At 37.4% G+C, this 21,567-nt stretch overlaps 1 pseudogene; it reads left to right on the top strand.

Moving 5' to 3' along the window:
- The first annotated feature begins 260 nt into the window (after positions 1 to 260).
- Positions 261 to 18,795, top strand: LOC149562611 (disease resistance protein RPS2-like; annotated as a pseudogene).
- Positions 18,796 to 21,567: the final 2,772 nt, after the last annotated feature.

The following is a 21,567-nucleotide window of genomic DNA, read 5'->3' as shown; positions in this document are numbered from 1 at the left end:
CCCACTTGCTCCCCTTTTGCCTTTTGCGTTTATCAAAGCAATGCTAAGTTCACTTTTTTAGTAGATAATTATTGATGAGCTGATTTACTTTCTTCTTGGAACGGGAACCTATGGAAAGGGAATCTGTTCTATAGGAGAGGGCATGCCATATTTGATGTACACTCTAGTAAACTTCACCACTGCATCGCTGCATTACTAAGGAAGCCTCCTTTGGTTATAAATTCTGAGTTATACTCACAATTCAACAAATCAAATCAAAGATGGAAGCTGGACTTGCTTTTGCGTTTGATAATGGTGTGGTCGAAAAGCTTAGTGAGATGGCCTCGAATGAGACACCTCTGCTACTCAACTTCAAAAGTGACTTTGAATGCTTGGAGAAGCAGCCCACCCAGATATGTTGTTCCCTCCAAACCGCAGACCAGCTAAGTGGGCACACTGATGGTGTGAAAACCTGGCTGGTTCGAGTAAGTGTAGCACCCATTTGCCGTTGCACCAAAAGCCATGACTGTTAGCGAACATGGAACACCACATAATTAACCACCTGTGGGTAGGGGAGCGCATCACATCAACCAACAATCTCCCCCTCGAAGCGCATACCAGGTGCTTACGCGGGTCAGGAAGGCACCAGGGAGATTTGAACCCATGACTAGGCCAAAACCAGGCTCTGATACCACTTGTAGGGCCCACTTGCCATTGCACCAAAAGCCATGACTATTAGTGAACATGGAACACCACATAATTAACCACCTGTGGGTAAGGGAGCGTGTCGCATCACCCAACAGTAAGGAACATTGTTTTTGATGCCCAAGATATAATTGATGAGTGTGCTGCTGAGCATCTCTATACTTCTATCCATTTTGTCTTCCGGTATAAGATGGGGAAGAGGATTAAAGATCTCAAAGGTAGGATCAACTCTGCCATTGAAGAGGCGCAGCCGCTCAAGATTTTTCACAATGTGGCCCATTTGAGTCAGCCTTCAATAAGTACACCCACAAGAGGAGGAGGATGAGATTTGAATAGATTCGAGAGAGATTCGCTAGAAGTTTCCATTGACTACAAGCTCGATGAAATCGTGAGATTGTTAGAGAATCCCTCTTTGGGAGTTGTTGTCGTCCTAAGATGGGCAGGCTCGGTAAAACATTCCTTGCACAGCATACCTTCGACAGAACAAAACATAGGTATGAGTGTTCTGCCTGGATTACTCTTACACAGAATTTTTCTCTTAGAAGTTTGCAATGTGATCTAGCCACCCAAATCAGTTTACAACTTGAAAGTGGTGTAACTGATAGGCTAGTAGCCTTGTCCATACATGGTAAATTAGAAGGAAAAAGATGTTTGATTGTCCTAGATGATGTTTGGAGTTGTAGTGTTGATGACAATTTGATATCAGGGCTTGGACTACCCACTGGGCGTAATAAACAGTGTAAAATAGTTGTTACTACAAGAAGTAGAGGTGTTGTTGAGAATGCGAATGCCCATATCTTTAAGATGGAACATCTCTCAGATGGTGAAAGTTGGAATCTATTTTGTCAGTGTGCCTTCTCAGATCGTGAAGGAAATAGGCCACCTGAGCAGCTGGAAAGGTTGACTCATCAAATTTTAGGAGAGTGTGGGAGGTTGCCACTCGCTCTAAAGATAGTTGGGGCATCAATGGCCAAGTCTTCCCTCACATCAGATTGGAAGTCAAAGTTGGGGCAACTAAGAGAGATCGGAAAAGGAGATGACTCCACCATGAAAATTTTGAAGCTGAGTTACGACTCTCTCTCTCCCAATTTGAAATCTTGCTTTTCTTATTTATCCTTCTTTCCAGAGGACACTCATATTTCATATTGTACTGTTAAAACTAGAAGAGCTATATATCAGGAGTATGTAATATATTTGTGGATAGTAGAAGGATGTATTCCCCAAAAGAAAAACAGAGAACAGTGGGAAATAGGGGTAAATAATTTCCATCAACTTGAGAATTTATGTTTGCTATATCTAAAGAGAGGCATAAATTGTTACTCTGTGCATGAATTGTTGCTTGATTTGGCTGTAAATACATACAATGACCAAGGGTGCAAATTTGATCTTCCTTTAAAAGAGACAAGTTTCCACAGGCTATTACTAGCTAGAAAGAATTTAGATACTAGGTTAATTTCAGAAAGGCCTCTTTGTCCGTGATCTCTTCGCACACTGTCATTATCTCAGAATCCTGGCATTACAAGTATTCCAGAAAAGTTTGTTGATCGTTTCAGAATACTCCGAGTAATTGACTTGAACCGCACTGCCATCTCCACCTTGCCAAAATGTGTTGGAAAGTTGAAACTTCTCAAGGTTTTGAATTTGTCTCACACACAAATCAGTGAGGTGCCAAAGTGTGTAAGAAGACTTAAGAGTCTTCAGTTCCTTGATGTTTCCTATTGTAAACTTGTAAGATGTCTTCCTGATTGGATAGGGGAGCTCAAGCTTCTTTCCGATGTCAATGTAGAGAGGTGCTCAGATGAGTTTGTTATCAATCATGTGCCCAAGGGAATATCACAGCTCTTGTGTCTAAGGACACTCAGATCAGGTTTCTTCAATTGTCTATTGAAGATAATGAATTCCTAACTGTTAAAGATGTTGGAAATTTGATCAATCTGGAAGAAATAATGTTATGTTTAAAAACGAACAAGCTTTGCCAAGTGTAGAAGATGGAATCCTTGAGATTTTGGTGAAAATGAGAAGTCTTGGAATAGGAAATGCCATTCGTGCAACAACTCTTCCAATACTCCCAGAGACAATTAATAAAATGAAAGGTCTTCAATCTCTCATTTCTCTGTGCCCAATTGGATATGTGGAATGAGAAATCTGAGAGGACTTTCCTTGCATAGCTGCAATGATTATCCATCACTCAAAAATATGTAATGACCCTTTCCAATAGGCCACTAAACAAAACTCTAAATTTAATACACTGCTAAAGTATATTGCTGAAATAAGGAAATAATAGTGCCAATATATTCATTCAATGAAAAACCAAATGTTTTTACAAATGATATGGCCATTTTCAGCATCGAAACATTATGACATGGCACATTACAGACAAACGCTAACTAGCTGTATACAATTGAGAACTTGTTACAACTACAAACTAAAATGATGAACCTGGATTCATCCGATACTGGAGACTGATTGCTGAAGATGATATGGTGAAAGTGCAACTCCACTTGAAACTCCGAACCAACAATTAAGCACAAGTGAAAGGACTGAAATATCCTTCCCATAGCTACAATAATTCAGATGATCTTTCACACCCTCAAAATTGCGTACCAATTGAGAGTTTTCATTCCCAATGGCCAATTGTGACTAATTGTAGAAACCCGAGGCTCCACAATGCACATCAGCAAAAATCAATAATAAATCTCCATGATAGGCAATGAGCCCTCAATGCCTATTTATTCTTTTTTCCTCAATAGGTCGGCCTCTTTTTTTAATTATTTCTCAGCTCCTTCCAACAACCTCTAGAACATTATTTTATTTAATGACTTTATAAGATATATCACTTAATTAAATATAAAGTTACCTTGTAATATTTTTTTTATCGTTAACTTTATAAATAATTAATTCTTCCAAAATGGGGACATTACAGGTCTGCCCCCCCTAAAATTGCTTGGCCTCAAGCAATCTTAATGCTGGATGCTGCAAAATCACTTCTCCCTCCCAAGTAGCATCTTCAACAGGTAAATCTTTCCACTTAACCAGATACTCTCTGATTACTCTCCTGCGAAGCTGCTTCTCTCTACTATCCAGAATGGATTCTAGCACTAAGATCAATTTTCCCTCATCATCCAAGGGAGGTAATACTGTAGAAGGCATCACATTCTTACCCAACGCTTTTTTGAGGCGTAATACATGAAACACATTGTGCACTCTACTATCTGCAGGAAGCTCCAACTCATAAGCCACCTCACCAACTCGCCTGACGATCCTGAATGGTCCATAATAGCGTGGCTTGAGTTTCTCTACATTACTCTTCTTGAGAGTGGACTGGTTATATGGTTGCAACATGAGGTAAACTATATCATTTACCTCAAAGCTACGCTTAGTCCTCTTCTTGTCTGCATACTGCTTTTGCTGGTTTTGAGCTCTAGCAATGTTGTCTCTGAGAGTAGCAACTATATCCTTACTTTCCTGTAATAGTTCACCTGCACGAGCTACCTGACTGTCTCCCAACAACAAATCTAAGAAACTAGGTGCCTCATAATTGTAAAGTTCCATGAAGGGTGTCATTTGTATAGTTATATGGTATGTAGTATTATAACAATACTCATAGAGATATATCCATCGGACCCAAGCTCGCTATTGATCTGCCACATAATTCCTCAAATACCCTTCCACCGATTTGTTTACAATCTTTGTTTGACCATCAGTCTGTGGGTGATAACTAGTGCTAGGTGTAAGCTCAGTACCACACAACCGAAATACCTCCTGCCAAAAGTGACTCATGAAGAGGCTATCCTTGTCACTCACAATGCTCTGAGGCAAACCATGTAATCTGAAAACCTCCTTGAAGAAGACCTCTGCCACCTGAGCTGCTGAGTATGTAGTAGCGATAGGGAAGAAGTGAGCATATTTTGTCAGCCTATCCACCACCACATAGATACAATCACGCCCCTGGGCCTTGGGTAAGCCTTTAATAAAATCCATAGAGATGCACTCCCACTTGTTGTCAGGAATAGGAAGCGGCTGTAGCCGCCTTGCTGGATAAGTGTTCTCTTGTTTGTTCTGCTGGCAAACATGACACTCACACACATACTGCAAAACATCAGCCTTAAGTCCCTTCCAAGTGAACCGTTCCTATACTAACTTGTAAGTCTTGAAATACCCAAGATGGCATACTGTAGGTGATGGCCTGTTGTAGGTGAATTATGGAATGCTCTCAAAATTAATTGCTTCACTTTCGATCTTGGGACTAAGTAAATCCTGTTCTTGTAAATGATCAAATCATCTATGAGAGTGTATCTAGTGTCGATTGTTGTTCCCTCCACTATAGCAGAGGCCCACGTGTCTTTGGCATATTTTGCTACAATCAAGTGTCGCCAATCCTCTGATATCTGAATCATAGAAGTGAGGTGTGGCCTATGGGATAAAGCATCTGCAACAATATTCTGTGTCCCCTTAACATATGTGATATCAAAATCATATGCCTATAATTTACTCACCCACTTTTGCTGACGATCATTCAGGTCCCACTGTCCCAAAAAGTGCCTCAAACTATTATGATCAGTTTTAATACAAAATTTGCTACCCACAAGATACTGTCTGAATTTGGCCAAGGCATGCATGATGGCCAACATCTCCTTATCATATATGCTGAATGATCTCTCAGGCCCTCTGAGTTTCCTATTCTCATAAGCTATAGGATGCTTGTTCTGCATGAGTACAACACCAACTCCCTCTCTAGAAGCATCACATTGAAGCTCAAATGGCTCTGTGAAATCAGGCAATGCTAATACTGGGCATGTAGTCATTATTTCTTTGAACCGCATAAAACACTCCTGTGCCTCCTGAGTCCACACAAATGCCCCTTTCTTCAGCAAATCTGTCATGGGCGCTGCATGTCGTGAGTAGCCACTGACAAACCTGTGATAGAATCCACATAGAGCAAGGAACCCTCTTAACTGTGTAAGGTTCTCTAGTGGTGGCCGATCAACAATAGCACGGATCTTTTTAGGATCCATTCGCACTCCTTTCACACTAATGACAATTCTGTCATCCCCAAATCACATTTGGACTCCTTGGCATACAAGGACTCCCTCTGTAAAATGCTCAATACTGTCTCCAAGTGCTCTAAATGTTCCTGCCATGTCCTACTATAGATCAAAATATCATCAAAGAACACCAGCACAAATTTCCTCAATTGATTGTGGAAGACCTTGTTCATAGTGGACTGGAAAGTGGTAGGTGCATTAGTCAAACCAAAAGGCATGACTACAAACTCAAAGTGCCCACAATGACAACTGAAAGCAGTTTTCTCAATATCCTACTCTCAAACTCTAATTTGGTGATAGCCTGATCTCAAATCAATTTTTGTGAAATAACAAGCCCCATTCAATTCGTCTATCAACTCATCAATGCGTGGGATGGGATACCTATTCTTTATAGTTCTCTTATTCAATACCCTATAATCAATACACATCCGTAGAGTACCATCCTTCTTTTTTACCAAAATAACAGAAGATGCAAAAGGTGACTTACTTGGTCTGATGTGTCCCATTGCTAGCAACTCCTTGATGGTCCTCTCGATCTCATCTTTGAGTCATTTTGGGTGCCAGTATGGTGTGATCATGATAGGCTTAGCGCCTTCCTCCAGCTCGATAATGTGCTCAATGCCTCTGTTTGGTGGCCTGCCTAGTGGAATCTCACTAAAAACCTTCTCATACTTGATTCTCAATTTTTGAATATCTGGATGATATTCAGTCTTACGCTGCTCTTCCTGGGTAGGCATCAAGGCACATATTGTCGCCCACTCTATATTATTATGCCTGGCTAATCTCTCCATCCATCTAAGTGAGATAGTCCTGACATCACCATTACGAATAGCCTTCAGCACATGAGTCCTACCATCCACCTCAAACCGTATCTCCATATCCTCTAGTCTTAGAGTAACCTCCTTCAAAGAATGTAGCCACTGCATTCCAAGTACTATGTCCATGTCACCCATGTTGACCACATGATAGTCCGTCTTGAACTCATAGTTCAAGTGCAATGGTAGATCTTGCACCATCTTGTCACAGCGAAGAGTATATCCATCAGCTACCTTGACTCTCAATTCTTCGAACTCCTCCATAATGAGTCCATGCCTCTCCACAAATCGTACATCAATGAAATTATGTGTGGCACCTGTATCCAATAGAGTAATAACCTTTTGCCCTGCCAAGACTCCCCAGAGTTTGAAAGATCCCTCTCTTTGAATACTAGACAGACATGCCTCTTGTAAATGTAACTCTAGAGCCTTTTTTTTCTCAGCACTATCTATCTTCTGTTCACTCTCTACCCCATTAGGATCCTCATCATGGTGCTCTGAGCTGTCTGAATCTGAACCTAGTAAGCCCACATCGCCCGGTTAGCCTTCCCCTTAGGCCTCATAGGACAACCATGACCAAACTCATAGGGACCTTTGCAAAAGAAGCATAGCTTCTTCCTACGTAGGTCATTAAGTGTTTCCTTATCCAAGGGTACAGCTGACTTGCCTTTTGAGTCACTAACCTTCTCTTTACCCTTGCTGAATTCCCCTTTGTTATCTCTAAATGACGAAGAACCCTTTGAACTAAACTAGTTTGCTAGAGCAACAAGTTCCATACTGCGGGCTTTCTTCATGGCTTCCTGTAATGTAGGAGGATCAAAAACCTTTACCCACCCCTTGAGTGGTTTAATTAATCCCTCTGTGAATAAAATGACTAGCCTCCATTCTGAAATGTCAGGCACCATCACTGCAAGATTTTGGAAGTCATTGATAAATTGTTCTAAGCTTCCTAACTGTCTCAATTGGGCTAACTCCCAGAAATAAACTTCAAGATTATTTTTATCAAACCTTTCTATCAATCTATCCACGAATTCTTGATAAGTGGTTATCTGATTGTGTTGCAATGTGATCATGCCATGTGTCCACCAATGATGTGCTGCCCCATCTAAGTGTAAAGTGGCATACTTGAGCACTTCAAATTCTGTCATAGTCTTCAGAGATAGGAAAGTATCCACCTTATGAATCCAAGCACGAGTAGTCATTTTTCCACTGCCATCAAATGTGGGTAATACCAACTTGTTGGTGACCTGTTGCAACTCATTGTGTTTATCTGCCTGCTTCTGCCTGGCAACTCTGTAGTTCAGGTACTTTTCAAATGTCCACCCATCCTGTACATATGTTGTTAACGAATCCCACTCATTCCTTGCTTGTCGAAGTTCATCTACAATATCTGTTACAATAGCATTAGGTGTGCGTGCTAGAGTTTCTTCCCTGAATGTAGGACGTGTGGGTCTGTCAGTTGTTCCAGACTGTCTCCTATGTTGTGATCATGCTATGCTCCTATCATCCTGGTCAGTATCATGATTATTTCTCCTGTTTTCTCGAATCAAATGTTTCATCATAACCATAATTGCCTATGTACTTGCCTCTATTGACTGTAGAAGCCTCTCTTGATGCTGTAAAGTCTCATCATCTCGCACACTTCTAGATGGGCTTTGAGAACGTCTCTCAGCCATATTCTTAGTTATGCTGGTTCCCTGTGTAAATTGGCTAGATAAACCCTATCAGGTTGGCAGGAAACCTACTTTGATACCACTGTAATGACCTAAACCATATTCTTAGTTATGTTGGTTCCCTGTATAAATTGGCTAGATAAACCTTATCAGGTTGGCAAGAAACCTACTTTGATACCACTGTAATGACCCTTTCCAATAGGCCACTAAACAAAACCCTAAATTTAATACACTGCTAAAGTATATTGTTGAAATAAGGAAATAATAGTGCCAATGTATTCATTCAATGAAAAACCAAATGTTTTTACAAATGATATGGCTATTTTCAGCATCGAAACATTATGACATGGCACATTACAGACAAACCCTAACTAGCTATATACAATTGAGAACTTGTTACAACTACAAACTGAAATAACGAACCTGGATTGATCTGATACTGGAGACTGACTGCTGAAGATGATATGGTGAAAGTGCAACTCCACTTGAAACTCCAAACCAACAATTAAGCACAAGTGAAAGGACTGAAATATCCTTCCCACAGCTGCAATAATTCAGGTGATCTTTCACATCCTCAAAATTGCGTACCAATTGAGAGTTTTCGTTCTCAATAACCAATTGTGACTACTTGCAGAAACCCTAGGCTCCACAATGCACATCAGCAAAAATCAATAATAAATCTCCATGATAGGCAATGAGCCCTCGATGCCTATTTATTCTTTTTTCCTTGATAGGTCGGCCTCCTTTTTAAATTATTTCTCTGCTCCTTCCAGCAACCTCTAGAACATCATTTTATTTAATGACTTTATAAGATATATCACTTAATTAAATGTAAAGTTACCTTGTAATATATGTTTTTTATCGATAACTTTATAAATAATTAATTCCTCCAAAATGGGGACATTACAAAATATGCCCAACTACAGACCTTAACATTGAATGATGATTCAAAATGTAGAGAATTGCCAAAGGAGTTTGGAGAGGGTGGGGGATTTCCTAAGCTGATTCATTTGGAGATTCTAGACTTGCCTCTTTTGGAGGAGTTGCCAAAATCGGAGGACAAAGCCATGCAACATCTGCAAGTACTAATAATAAACAATTGTCCTCAAGTGAAGAAAGCTCCAGAGGGAATGGACTGGGTGAGGAGACTAAAGCAGATAGAGGTTTTACTGGCAAGCAGTGAGTTAGAGGAGAGGTTGAAGGAAGGTGGAGAAGACTGGAGTAAAATCAAAGCTCAAAATTTTCCCATCAAAATTATCTTCTCAGTTATCTTCTAATAGTAGCTTCGGTACAGAAGAAGATTGGTGCAGGAGCACCCACATAAAGTATTTAGGTCAAAGTTTTATATAAAGTATTTAGGTCAAGTTTTGTGCACGAGCCGACTTGAGAAATTTATCTTGATTTTGTCATTAGGATAAGATAATTTTCTTGGGATTTGTACAGATCATTGTGGGGTCATTCTAAATTTCTAACCCATTCTATACTGATCTAGAATTTTCTATAAGTTGTTTTTCCTATTTTGTAATAATCTAGAAGGTTTCGTAGATTATCTTAGCAAGTATAAATAGAGTTTTAGGTTTAGGTTTAGGTCAAGTTGGAGAGAAAAGTTTATGGATACCAAGTTACAGAGAGAAGAAATCTGCAGGAGAGCTATTGTATGTACTATTCATTTGATAAATTTAATAGAAATTTTTTATAATCTATCTCTTGCTGGTGTTGGTTCCTATTGTGTTTGCTTCCATTGCATTTATCTTTGCATAATTTTTGGTATCAGAGCTTGGGGAAAGCTCCTGAGGCAATTAGATTTTATGTCTGGATCGGAGTCAGAAGCTAAAACATCAAACATGGTCACCAATGCTGAACTGGCAAAGAAGATGCTAGAACAAGAGAAAATCAATAAGTGGTTATTAGATGAATTTGAGAAGATGAAGGGCTGGATGGAAAAGAAAGCAAAGGTTTCCTCAGAGCAAGAGGAAGAAGGGGAAGAAAAGGATACCCTTGAACAGGAGGTGGTTAACTTACCTGCAGACCAAAGATACTTTATAGAAGCCCTTGAAAGAGTTGGTAAGAAGGATGCCGAAGGTGACCTACCCATCTTCTCAGGAAAGATGGATGCTCATGCCGTTGTGGATTGGATAGAAGCCTTGAACAACCATTTTGAATATGAAAATATAGCAGAGAAGGATAAGGTAAAAATTGCCAAGTCAAAGTTGAAGGGACCGGCTCTCACTTGGTGGAATTTCATTCAAGGAGAAAGGGTCAAAGAAGGTAAGAACATGATAACTTCCTGGGAAAGGATGTGTGTCAAGGTGAGAGACACATACTTGAGGATTATGAAATCCAACTTCATCGAAGGAGACAAAGTTAAGACAAAAGGAGCTAGATGTCACTACCTATACTGAAGAATTTCAAAAATTAAGCCTGAGGTCAAAGCAGAGTGAATGTGAAAGTGTAAAAGTTGCTAGATATCTCAATGGATCGAGGTTGAACATTCAAGAAGAACTTAATTTATTATGTCTAGATACAATACAAAAATGTTATCAACTAGCATTGAAGGTGGAAGCCAAATTGAAAAGAAGGCAAGAACAAAATAGCAGAGGAAGAGGAAGAAATCAAAGGGGAAGAGGAAATTTCCAAGGAAGAGAACAAAATCATGAAGATCATAAGGAGATAAAGCAAGAAACCAGTCAAAGTGAAGGAAATTTCAGAGGTAACTTCAGAGGTAGAAGAGGCAATTCAAGAGGTGGATTTGGTGGTAGAAGGGCAAGTTCAATTGTAATAAGGAGGGACATTATGCATCTAGGTGTCCAGATAGAGCAAGTTCAAGTTCACAAGGTGAAAGAAGAACACATTTGGTACAAGATGATGAATACCAAGAGAAGGAGATGGATGACTTAGATAGTGTACTTGAAAGAGGAGAAAGTTTAATGATGAGAAGAACACTTTTGAAAGTGCCTACTACCATGGAACCACCACAAAGGAAAATTATCTTTAGGACCGCTTGCAAATCTGGAGGTAAGGTATGTAAAGTCATTATTGATTCAGGATCTACTGAGAATTTAGTTTCTCTTGAGATGGTTGAGAAGTTAAAACTTAGGAGAATACCTCATCCTTTTCCTTATAAGGTTTCATGGCTAACAAAGGGTCAACAAACTCTCATAAACGAGCAAGCATGGGTTGATTTTCAGATTGGAAAGTATAAGAACAGAATTTTGTGTGATATAGTTGATATGGATGCATGCCACCTATTATTTGGTAGGCCTTGGTAGTATGATTTGCAGGCACAACATGATGGAAAACTCAATATATACACCATCAAGAAGGATGGAAAGGTGATTAGATTGATTCCATTTGCTGATCATGAGGAAGTGGAAGAAAATAAGGAGAGGGAAGCCAAAATTATGATGGTTGATAAAAATGAATTCTTACGGGACATGAAGGATGAACCTAAGCTTTGTTTTCTTTTGATGCCTAACTCACAACCACAAGAACCCATTGGAAAAGACAGAAAGGAGGTTGAAACAAAGAAGGCAATTCCTAATGAAGTGAAAGAACTTTTGGATAAATATGAAGGTTTGATTTCAGAAGCTATGCCAAAATCTTTACCACCTATACGAGACATTAGTCATTGTATTGATTTCATTCCTGGATCTACTTTACCCAATAAGGCTGCATACAAGATGACACCACAACAAAATGAAGAGATTGTTAGACAAGTAAAGGAGTTACTCGATTCTGGCTTGAATACGAAAAGTTTAAGCCCATGTGCTGTACCTGTTGTTTTGGCACCCAAGAAGGAAGGAATCTGGAGGTTATGCAATGATTCTAGAGCCATTAATAAGATTACAATCAGATATAGGTTTCCAATGCCAAGAATTAAAGATTTTCTTGATTGTTTAGGAGGTGCAAAGTATTTCTCCAAGATTGACTTAAAAAGTGGGTACCATTAAATAAGGATAAGAGTTGGAGATGAGTGGAAGACAACATTCAAAACCAATGATGGATTATATGAATGGAAGGTAATGCCATTTGGACTCTCTAATGCTCCTAGTACCTTCATGAGACTTATGAATGAAATACTCAAGGACTTCAATGGCAAGTTTGTCATAGTATATTTAGATGACATTAATTTTTAGTAAGACAAAGGAAGAACACCTAGAGCACATTGACATGGTTTTGAGAAGACTTCATGAGGAGAAATTGGTAATAAATTTGGAAAAATGTTTGTTTATGCAAGAGGAGCTAACATATCTAGGTTTTGTGATCTCCCAAGGTTGCTTGAAGATGTATAAAGAAAAGGTAAGTGCTATACTATCCTGGCCACCCCCAAAAACAGTTGGAGATGTTAGAAGCTTTTATGGTCTTGCTACATTTTATAGGAAATTCATAAGAAATTTTAGTCATATATGTGCTCCTATGTCAGAAACTATTAAAGGAGGAAGGAAGTGTAAGTTTGCATGGAGTCAATCAGCAAATGAGGCTTTTGAGTTGCTTAAGAAAAAGGTTAGTGAGCAGCCAATTCTTTCTTTACCTGATTTTAACAAAGTTTTCCAAGTAGAATGTGATGCTAGCAAGGTTTCTATAGGGGCAGTTCTTAGTCAAGAAGGAAAACCAATGGCTTTTTCAAGTGAAAAACTCAATGAAGCCAAGCAGAAATACTCTTCATATGACTTAGAACTGTATGCATTGGTTTAAGCTCTCAAAAGGTGCAGACATTACTTGTTGCCAAAGGAGTTTGTTGTGTACACCGATAACCAAGCACTTAGTTTTCTAAATAGCCAAGACAAATTAAGTCATAGGCACATGAAATGGATGGAGTATTTACAGGCCTATACCTTCACCATCAAGCATAAGAAGGGCATATCAAACAAGGTTGCTGATGCTCTTAGAAGAAGGAATCTGATTATCTCCCAGATACAACTAGAAAGTGTGGGAATTGACGCACTCAAGGACATGTATGTAGCAAATCCAGATTTTGGTGACATCTACAAGGTATGTATAGAGTTTGGTGAGAGATACCATGCTGATTTTCTTGATTTCTTGATACAAGATAGACTTCTTTTCAAAGGAGGACAACTATGTGTACCCAAGTGCTCTATGAGGACAAAACATTATCAAAGAGAAGCACAGTGGAACAATGGGTGGACATTTTGGTTTGGATAAAACCTTAGAATTGGTTAGAAGGTACTACTATTGGCCTAAACTTCAGACTAATGTGAGAAACTTTGTGGAAACATGTATGATTTGTCAAAGGGCCAAAGGAAGGACTACAGATGCTAGGCTTTATCAACCTTTGTCAATACCATCTAGACCTTGGGAAAGCATAATGATGGATTTTGTAATGGGGCTGCCACGGACACAAAAGGGGTATGATAGTGTATTTGTTGTAGTAGATAGGTTCAGCAAAATGGCTCACTTCTTACCCTGTAAGTCAACCAATGATGCTTCTCATATAGAAAATCTCTTTTTCATGAAAGTCATAAGGATTCATGGGCTACCTCTCAATATAGTTTCAGACAGGGATGTGAATTTTGTAGGACACTTTTGGAGAACTTTATGGACGAAACTTGGAACCAATTTTTTATTTTCATCAGCCTACCACCCTCAAACTGATGGCCAAACAGAGGTAGTTAATAAAACATTGGGCAATTTGTTAAGAACACTCACAAGATAACATGCAACAAAATGGGATGTAATCCTACCCCAAGCTGAATTTGCATATAATGACTCCATCAATAGAAGTACAGGAAAGTCACCATTTCAAGTGGTGTATGGAATTCATTCTAGACGGATTTTTGAGTTAAGAGATATGAGTTCACAGCAACAAGTTAGTGCCCAAGGAGAAGAATTTGCTACTGCCATAAAAGAAATCCATGATGAAGTCAAAGCACAACTCCAACAAACCTCTAACAAGTATAAGAAGCACACAGATCAGAAACGGAGACACTTAGAATTTGAAGTGGGAGATTTAGTATGGGCAAATCTCAAGAAGGGGAGGCTACCAAAAGGTAAATCTACCAAACTTATGTTGAGAAAACTAGGTCCTTGTCAAATATTAAAGAAGTTTGGACCAAATGCTTATGAGATTCAATTGCCACCAGATATTGGCATTTCTCCCATCTTCAACATAGCAGACCTCACACCATTCAAAGCAACCACGGAAGAAATTGATATAGGAAAAATGGCTGATACAGAAGACCTTCAACGTCTACCTTTTAAGAAGACACCACAACTAGAAAGGATACTTGACACCTAAGTCATGAGGCAGAAAAGAGGAAAGGAGTCCAAGCAGTATTTGGTAAAATTCAGAGGTTATTCAGATGTAGATGTTGTGTGGATGACCGCAGGGTACCACTCTATAAGAGCTTATCTCAAGTGGGCTTGAGATAAAATTTCCTGGGGAGTATGGCGTAGGAGCACCCACCTAAAGTATTTAGGTCAAACTTTTATATTAAGTATTTAGGTCAAGTTTTATGTATTTAGGTCAAGTTTTGTGTATGAGCTGACTTGAGAAATTTATCTTGATTTCGTCATTAGGATAAGATAATTTTCTTGGGATTTGTACAAATAATTGTGGAGTCATTCTTCCCCATTCTATACTAATCTAGAATTTTCTATAAGTTGTTTTTCCTATTTTGTAATAATCTAGAAGGTTTCGTAGATTATCTTAGCAAGTATAAATAGAGTTTTATGTTTAGGTTTAGGTCAAGTTGGAGAGCAAAGTTTCTGGATACTAAGTTATAGAGAGAAGAAATCTGGAGGAGAGCTAGTGTATGTACTATTCATTTGATAAATTAAATAGAAGAATTTTATAATCTATCTCTTGCTGGTGCTGGTTCCTATTGTGTTTGCTTCCGTTACATTTATCTTTGCATCAAAGATTATTCCCTATAGGTGTAACATTGAAAGTATTACTTCTTGCCATGCATCCTTGGGTGCCAATTTCTTTTATTTGTGTATTCAAATGACCAATAATAACAAGATATAGATTATTCCCTATAGGTGTAACATTGAAAGTATTACTTCCTGCCATACATCTTTGGGTGCCAATTTCTTTTATTTGTGTAGTCAAATGACCAATAATAACGAGATATAAAATCTCTTTGTACAAAAATATTATAACATTTGTTTTAATATCTATTTTTTGATAATTTAAAAATATGATTTTTCTTTTTTTTTCATTGATTTGAAGAAAAAAATTAATTTTCCTTTCAAGAAATAGTCAAGTTTTTTATATCATTATCATTATAAAAATAATGTAAGTTTCATTAAGACAAGTCTGGAAATGAGTTCGGGAAGCTTCTTATTTGATTTTTTTTTTAATTTCGATATTTATTTCTGAGGACAACTGTTACCATGACTTACCACAAACACTGAATCTATTTGCAAATATTCTGTAGATGGCTCACCATAAATTCATACTTCTGATTTTCAATTGTGATTTTAGAGGTTTTGTTGTTCCTTCAAGAGTAGGAGTTAGTTTTTTTTGGTTTAAACTAGATTATCTGTTCTAATCTGATTTTAGTTTTTTTTTGGTTGGTTTAATCTAGACAATCTTTTTTAATCTGGTTTTAAATTTGTACTCCCAAGAATTATTGATGTCCTTAAGTTGTATAGATTTACTTAACTTTTTTTTTTTTTTTTTAAAGTTTTCTTTACTTTTTGATTAGGATTTAGTTATATGTGATAAGGATTAAATGGGCAAAACATTTAAGGCTATAATGGTTCTCTCAAGCCATGATCATTGTGTGCCTAAGGTATTGTGTAATCTGCTCAATGAAGAGCCACAAATTAGCTCTACTCTTTACAACTGTAAAAGGGTATTCAAATATATATTGTAGGTGGATGTAGAATTGCACCTATCAATTTTGGACTCTTTTGAAATCTATTGTGGTATATGTAAATTCATTACACAATAAAGACCAACCACAACTTTTGACTTGAAACTTGGAGCAAGGTCATTTATTTTTTTGTGGTATATGTAAATTCATTGCTCCAGCCTTATTAGAATCGGTAAAAAATTTTAATGAAAGCTGACCATATTCCAAGCTGGTTTACCCAGGTTACTCATAGTTATTCTCACCACTCTCATTGCAGGGGCAATGTCCAAGGCAGTGCTCACCATAGCATGCATAAGGCTTCCTACAACTGAAGAATATGGCTTCCTACAACTGAAGAATATGGAGTCCCCTTTATTTCTTCTTGTTCCTCTTATGTGTTGGGTACATGGATGAACTTAATCGGAAATGATCAGCTGATGAAGCGTTGATCTATTTGGCATATATCATGCCAAAGCACTCTAAAACTTTGAGAATGTAATGTTCTTGAAACAACTTGATCTCTTTATTCCATCTATCTCGGATAATGGTCATACCAAGTATCCATCTTGCTGCTCCAAAATACTTCATTGCAAACCTTTATTTCAATTCACCTATCAGCTTCATTGTAGAGTTGGTAACTAACATCTCATCAACATAGAGAAAGAGAAGAATAGATGTACAATTTGGAAATCTTTTGTAATACACACATAGAAGAGATTCATAGTGTACAAAATGATTTTCTCAATCATGAAACTATCAAACTTGAGATACCATTGCCTCGAGACTTGCTTGAGCCTATATAAGCTTCTCTTTATTATGCAATATATGCTCCTGTCCATGCTTGACAAAACACTCAGGCTGCATCATGTAGAGTTGTTCATTTATGTCAAGGTAAAGAAATGTAGTTTTTACACCATGTTCAAGTTCAAGATTCTGAATAGTAACCAATCCTAAAATGGCATGAATTGTAGTCATTTTGATGACTGGTGAGAAGATTTCGTTCAAATCGATTCCCTTTTGTTGATCAAATCCTTTCACAACTAGCCTATCTTTGTATCTTCTCTGACCTACATCTTCTTCTTTCAACCAATAAATTCATCAGTTTTTCAAGGCCCTCCATTTACTCCTGTACTGCATCCTTCCATTTCTGAGAATCAAATGCATTGCAAGAACCTTCAGAACTTATAGGCTCTATTTGATCACAGACTAATAAATTTGGATTTGCCGCTTCTAAATATAGTACATAATCAGAAAATTTTGCTGGAAGTTTCTCTGTCTTGTTCACTTCCTCAATCCAGGAGCATTAACTGTCTTTTGAATATTGTCGATTTTAATATTTTGGTGTCTTCTTACTTCTTATCTGAGACTTTTAAAGAACTTGCATTGCAAGAATTACCAATCTTGCAATTTCCATCAAGTTCCTCCACTCTATTCATTGTCCATAAAAATGGGATTATGTAGCAGACCGGTTTGATTCGCTTCTTGAGCCTCACTATTGCTGTCAGTTTGGTGTTTGAGATAATTTGCACCACAGTTGTCAAAGACATCCTTTGTGTGCATCACAGATGAGGAATGCGATCATGGGAAATCCGAGTTACATACCCACCAAAAATTACGTAGCAAAGTTTTTTTCTACAGATAGTAAGGGATAGTGTGGCTGTCCATCGAACTCAACACTGGGTGAATGTGGTGTCTTAGTCACTATTTTTTCATTCAAATTGAAATTAAGAACAACCCACTGTGGTATGGAATTGACAGCATGTTGGACATTTCTTCGTACATCGCAACTTGATGGAGAACTCAGTAAGAGACTCGTGGCTACAGGGTGGTTTGTGTGCAATCTACTATTGCATTGGTAGATGAGAGAAGATCTTCCTTCCTTGACACCGAACTATTTGCAGATGCAACTTTTTCAGGTGATTACCTTGAGCATCATTTAAATGATGAATAGGGAAGCGTGAGGTTTGCAGAAAAGAGTCATTATCATTTGGGAAAATAGAGGTAGAGGAGGATGGTGATGCGTTTGAGATAGGAACTAAAATAGAGATGGGTGAATTGAGATTCACTGGAGATGTTGACTGTAAATTATCCCTTACTGATCCTTGTGGATTTTTATTCCAAAAATTAATGATGGCACAAATTCTTTTACTGATTTTTTCTTCGATTTGTAATGGTGGAAAAATTTTCTCGTTGAAAAAAATAAAAAATCTCTGCTCTGAATGATTTTTTTGTAGTTGGATTGAAAATTCTCAATCCAACTGGTCTTTATAATAGCCCACGAAAATACCTTTTTAGGATTTACGATCCAACTTTGTTCTCTGTTTTTTTGGGACATGTGCATAAGATTCAAATCCAAATACTCAGATGTATCAATATGAAATTCTCATAAATACTCAGATGTATTAATGATAGAGATGAAGTATTTGTTGATCAATATGATGCTCTAGAGATATGTAAACAGGAAGAAGATCAGATTGTGTATCAAGTAGATTGGTATTTTTATGCAGGTGATATGCGGTTGGCAAATGTATTTGTTCCAGGATTCAACAAAGATACCATGAAGGGTATTCCTTATAAAGTTTGGAATCAGCATTCAGTCTTTCTTATGGTGATAACATTACCTACATACAATTGGAGAACTCGGAAGAAGATCACAGCAACGGAAGAAGATCACAGCAATTCAACGGGACTTGAATTTTTCTGTCCCCGGGAGTATGATGCAGGTGCATCACGAAAGTTTGATAATATGAGAATATAAGTGGTTATTTATATTTTAATATAGCTTAGTACGCCATTCTATGTTTTTATTGATTTAAATTGAATCCAAATGGTCTAAGTATCATAGAAAGGTTTGTATAGTTTACTCTAGTCGGTCATGAAGAACCGATAGAAGAATTAGAATGAGTTGGGTGTGGGAAGTTAAAGGTTAGTTTTGAGAATTAGTTATTGGTTTTCTTCTCAGGAAAGATCTTTATATATACTATGTAACACGGGGGAGAGAGTAGAATAGGGAATGGAGTCTCGATGAAAGAGACGGAGCAATGTAACAAGGAAAGGAATTATGAAATGAAGGATTGAGTTTTGGTTAAGAATGTTCGGTTCTTTACTGTCTTGTTTATATTGTTCTGTTCTTAGATTCCAAATAATTACAGTGGATTAATGATTTTATTCGAATTCTATAATGCTTGTGATCCAGTTTCGAAGGTCTATGTTTGAATGGGATACAAAACAATTCTTGTTATCGGCTTTGATTGAAGAAGTTTACTGATGTTCGAATTTGGTTATTATATTTCTTTCACGGAATGTGAAGAATTCTATTTTGTTCTCTGCATCAAGTTTTATTACAGAATTTTTATTGAAATCTGTTATAGAAGAGAAACTGAGTAATATGGTATTGAAGATTGTTGTTTGTAGTGAATCGGGTTTTTGAATCGATGAATTTAATAGTGAAATGATGAACGGCTATTTGTGATAGCAAATGATTCCTCCGCATCACTTTCCTAAGTATTCTTCTTACAGGATATTGAGATCCAACTGAGATGAGGAACTCTGTAAGATCAAATACATAGTTGTATTGCAAGCTTTCGTGCAGAAATCTTCACCTAAACTTGCAATTGAATGCATACATCTTTCTTTTTCCAAAATCATTCTATTTAACCTCTTTGTAGCTCTCTTTCCTTGAGGTGTATAAGGAATGATTTTAATTCTACAAATACCAATTTCAGCATAGAAACAATCAAATTCAAAAGAATGAAGTTCACCACTATTATTGGTTCGTACATGATTGATCTTATGTCCAAACTTATTTTCTTTTCAAGACTTTAATTTTTTTATATTTGTGAAATACTTTAGATTTCGTATGAAGCGTATATATCCACACCTTTCTTGTGCAATTATCAAGAAAGTTAACAAAATAGTTAGCTCCTTCAATGGAGATCACCTCAGTGGGTCTGAAGACATCACAATAGAACACTACTAATGATGTTTTCTTGTTTTCATGTTCGAACTTCAAGAAGCTGACCTACTTTTGTTTTTCATAAAGACAATTTTAGAAGAAATTCAAATCAATTGATTTGAGACCCAATAGTCATTGCCTCTTGGGCATAACATCAAGGCCCTTCTTGCTCATGTGACCAAGCCTTGATGCCCAAAGTTCTGAGTTATTTTACACAACTGTCATGGTAGGTCCTACATCACCAATAGTTTCTATAATGTATAGGCTACCAATTTTATCTCACTTTGTAACAATCATAGAACCTTTTGATGACTTTCCATGTATCCATAAGAGGGGTAAGAAAACCTTGTGTATAGAGCTGACTTACTAAAATCACATTTCTTTTTAATTTTGGAACACAAAATACATATTTTAACAACCATTTATCACCTCCTTTTAATGATGATAAAATTTCTCCTTTGCCAATGATCTCACAAGCTTTGTTATCTCCTAAATTTACTTCTCCAAACTTATCTTCTTGGTAATTTAGAAGTATTAAGTATATGGAAAGGCATGAAATGAAGTGCCAAGATACAAGACCCAAGAATCTGACATAGTATCACTTGCTGATAGTATCAAGACACCATAATATTTTGTGTTAGCTTCATTGTCCCACACTCTTTCTGATACTTTCTTGTAGTTTCTCCAATCTTTATTCTTATGATCATATTTACCACAAAACCAACAATCCCCATTTCTCCCTCTTGACTTTGATCTCCTCCTTGACTTTGATCACCTAGTTGATTTGGACCTTCTATGATGATTATTTCTGCCTCTATTGTGACTCTTTCCTTTATCCTTGGTGCTTACAACTATTGAAGTTCTATCGGGTGAGGGGATTCTTGGTTCTTTATCCTCGTGTCTTCGCTAAGAAGAGTAGCCACTGCATCATAAAAATCTAGCTTGTTCTTACCAGATATCAATGTGCTAACCTTTTCCACAACTCCATTCCAACTACTAGATAAAAAAATACAAGAAGTGAACAACCTTGTTCTCATCATCTTTTTTTAGATCAATAAGAGGCAAATGCCTATTTTTTATTAATTTAAAAAATATTTACATTTTATCCCATTCAAGTGCAAGCACTAGGAAAAAAGGAATGGGGTCAAGAAAACCTTGCGGTGTAGGCTGGGACCAAAGTCCTTTAAAAAGTACAAATGACCTAAAGACAGGTCTTGAAGAGGGCATACCCTCTTTTACAAAATTTTAAAAATCACATATATTATATTTAAGATTTTCTGATGTTGGTAAAAGATATTACAAATTTCTCTCATTGTAGAGTAATACAGAGTCTAAGTGGGAATAAAATTCCCCTTTACATCCTTCTTGAACCAAACTAAAGTGAGGAAGAAACAAGCTGGAGGATGATCTCTGAACCTACAGATCGGTCGATACTGAAGAAAACTTGCCAAGAACACCTTTCTCCAAAACTGAACATTATGTTAGAGCAGCAATCTTAACTTGAGTCTAACCCAACAGTACAGTTGATTCTGGATACTTTTTACTAGGATCCTTCAGGGACAGCAAAGATAGTAA

The sequence above is a fragment of the Cupressus sempervirens genome, chromosome 4 (genome assembly GCF_028749045.1).
Source record: "Cupressus sempervirens isolate cs-2001-9-10 chromosome 4, ASM2874904v1, whole genome shotgun sequence".
NCBI classification, from domain to species: domain Eukaryota; kingdom Viridiplantae; phylum Streptophyta; class Pinopsida; order Cupressales; family Cupressaceae; genus Cupressus; species Cupressus sempervirens.
This window is presented reverse-complemented; position numbering and strand designations above follow the sequence as displayed.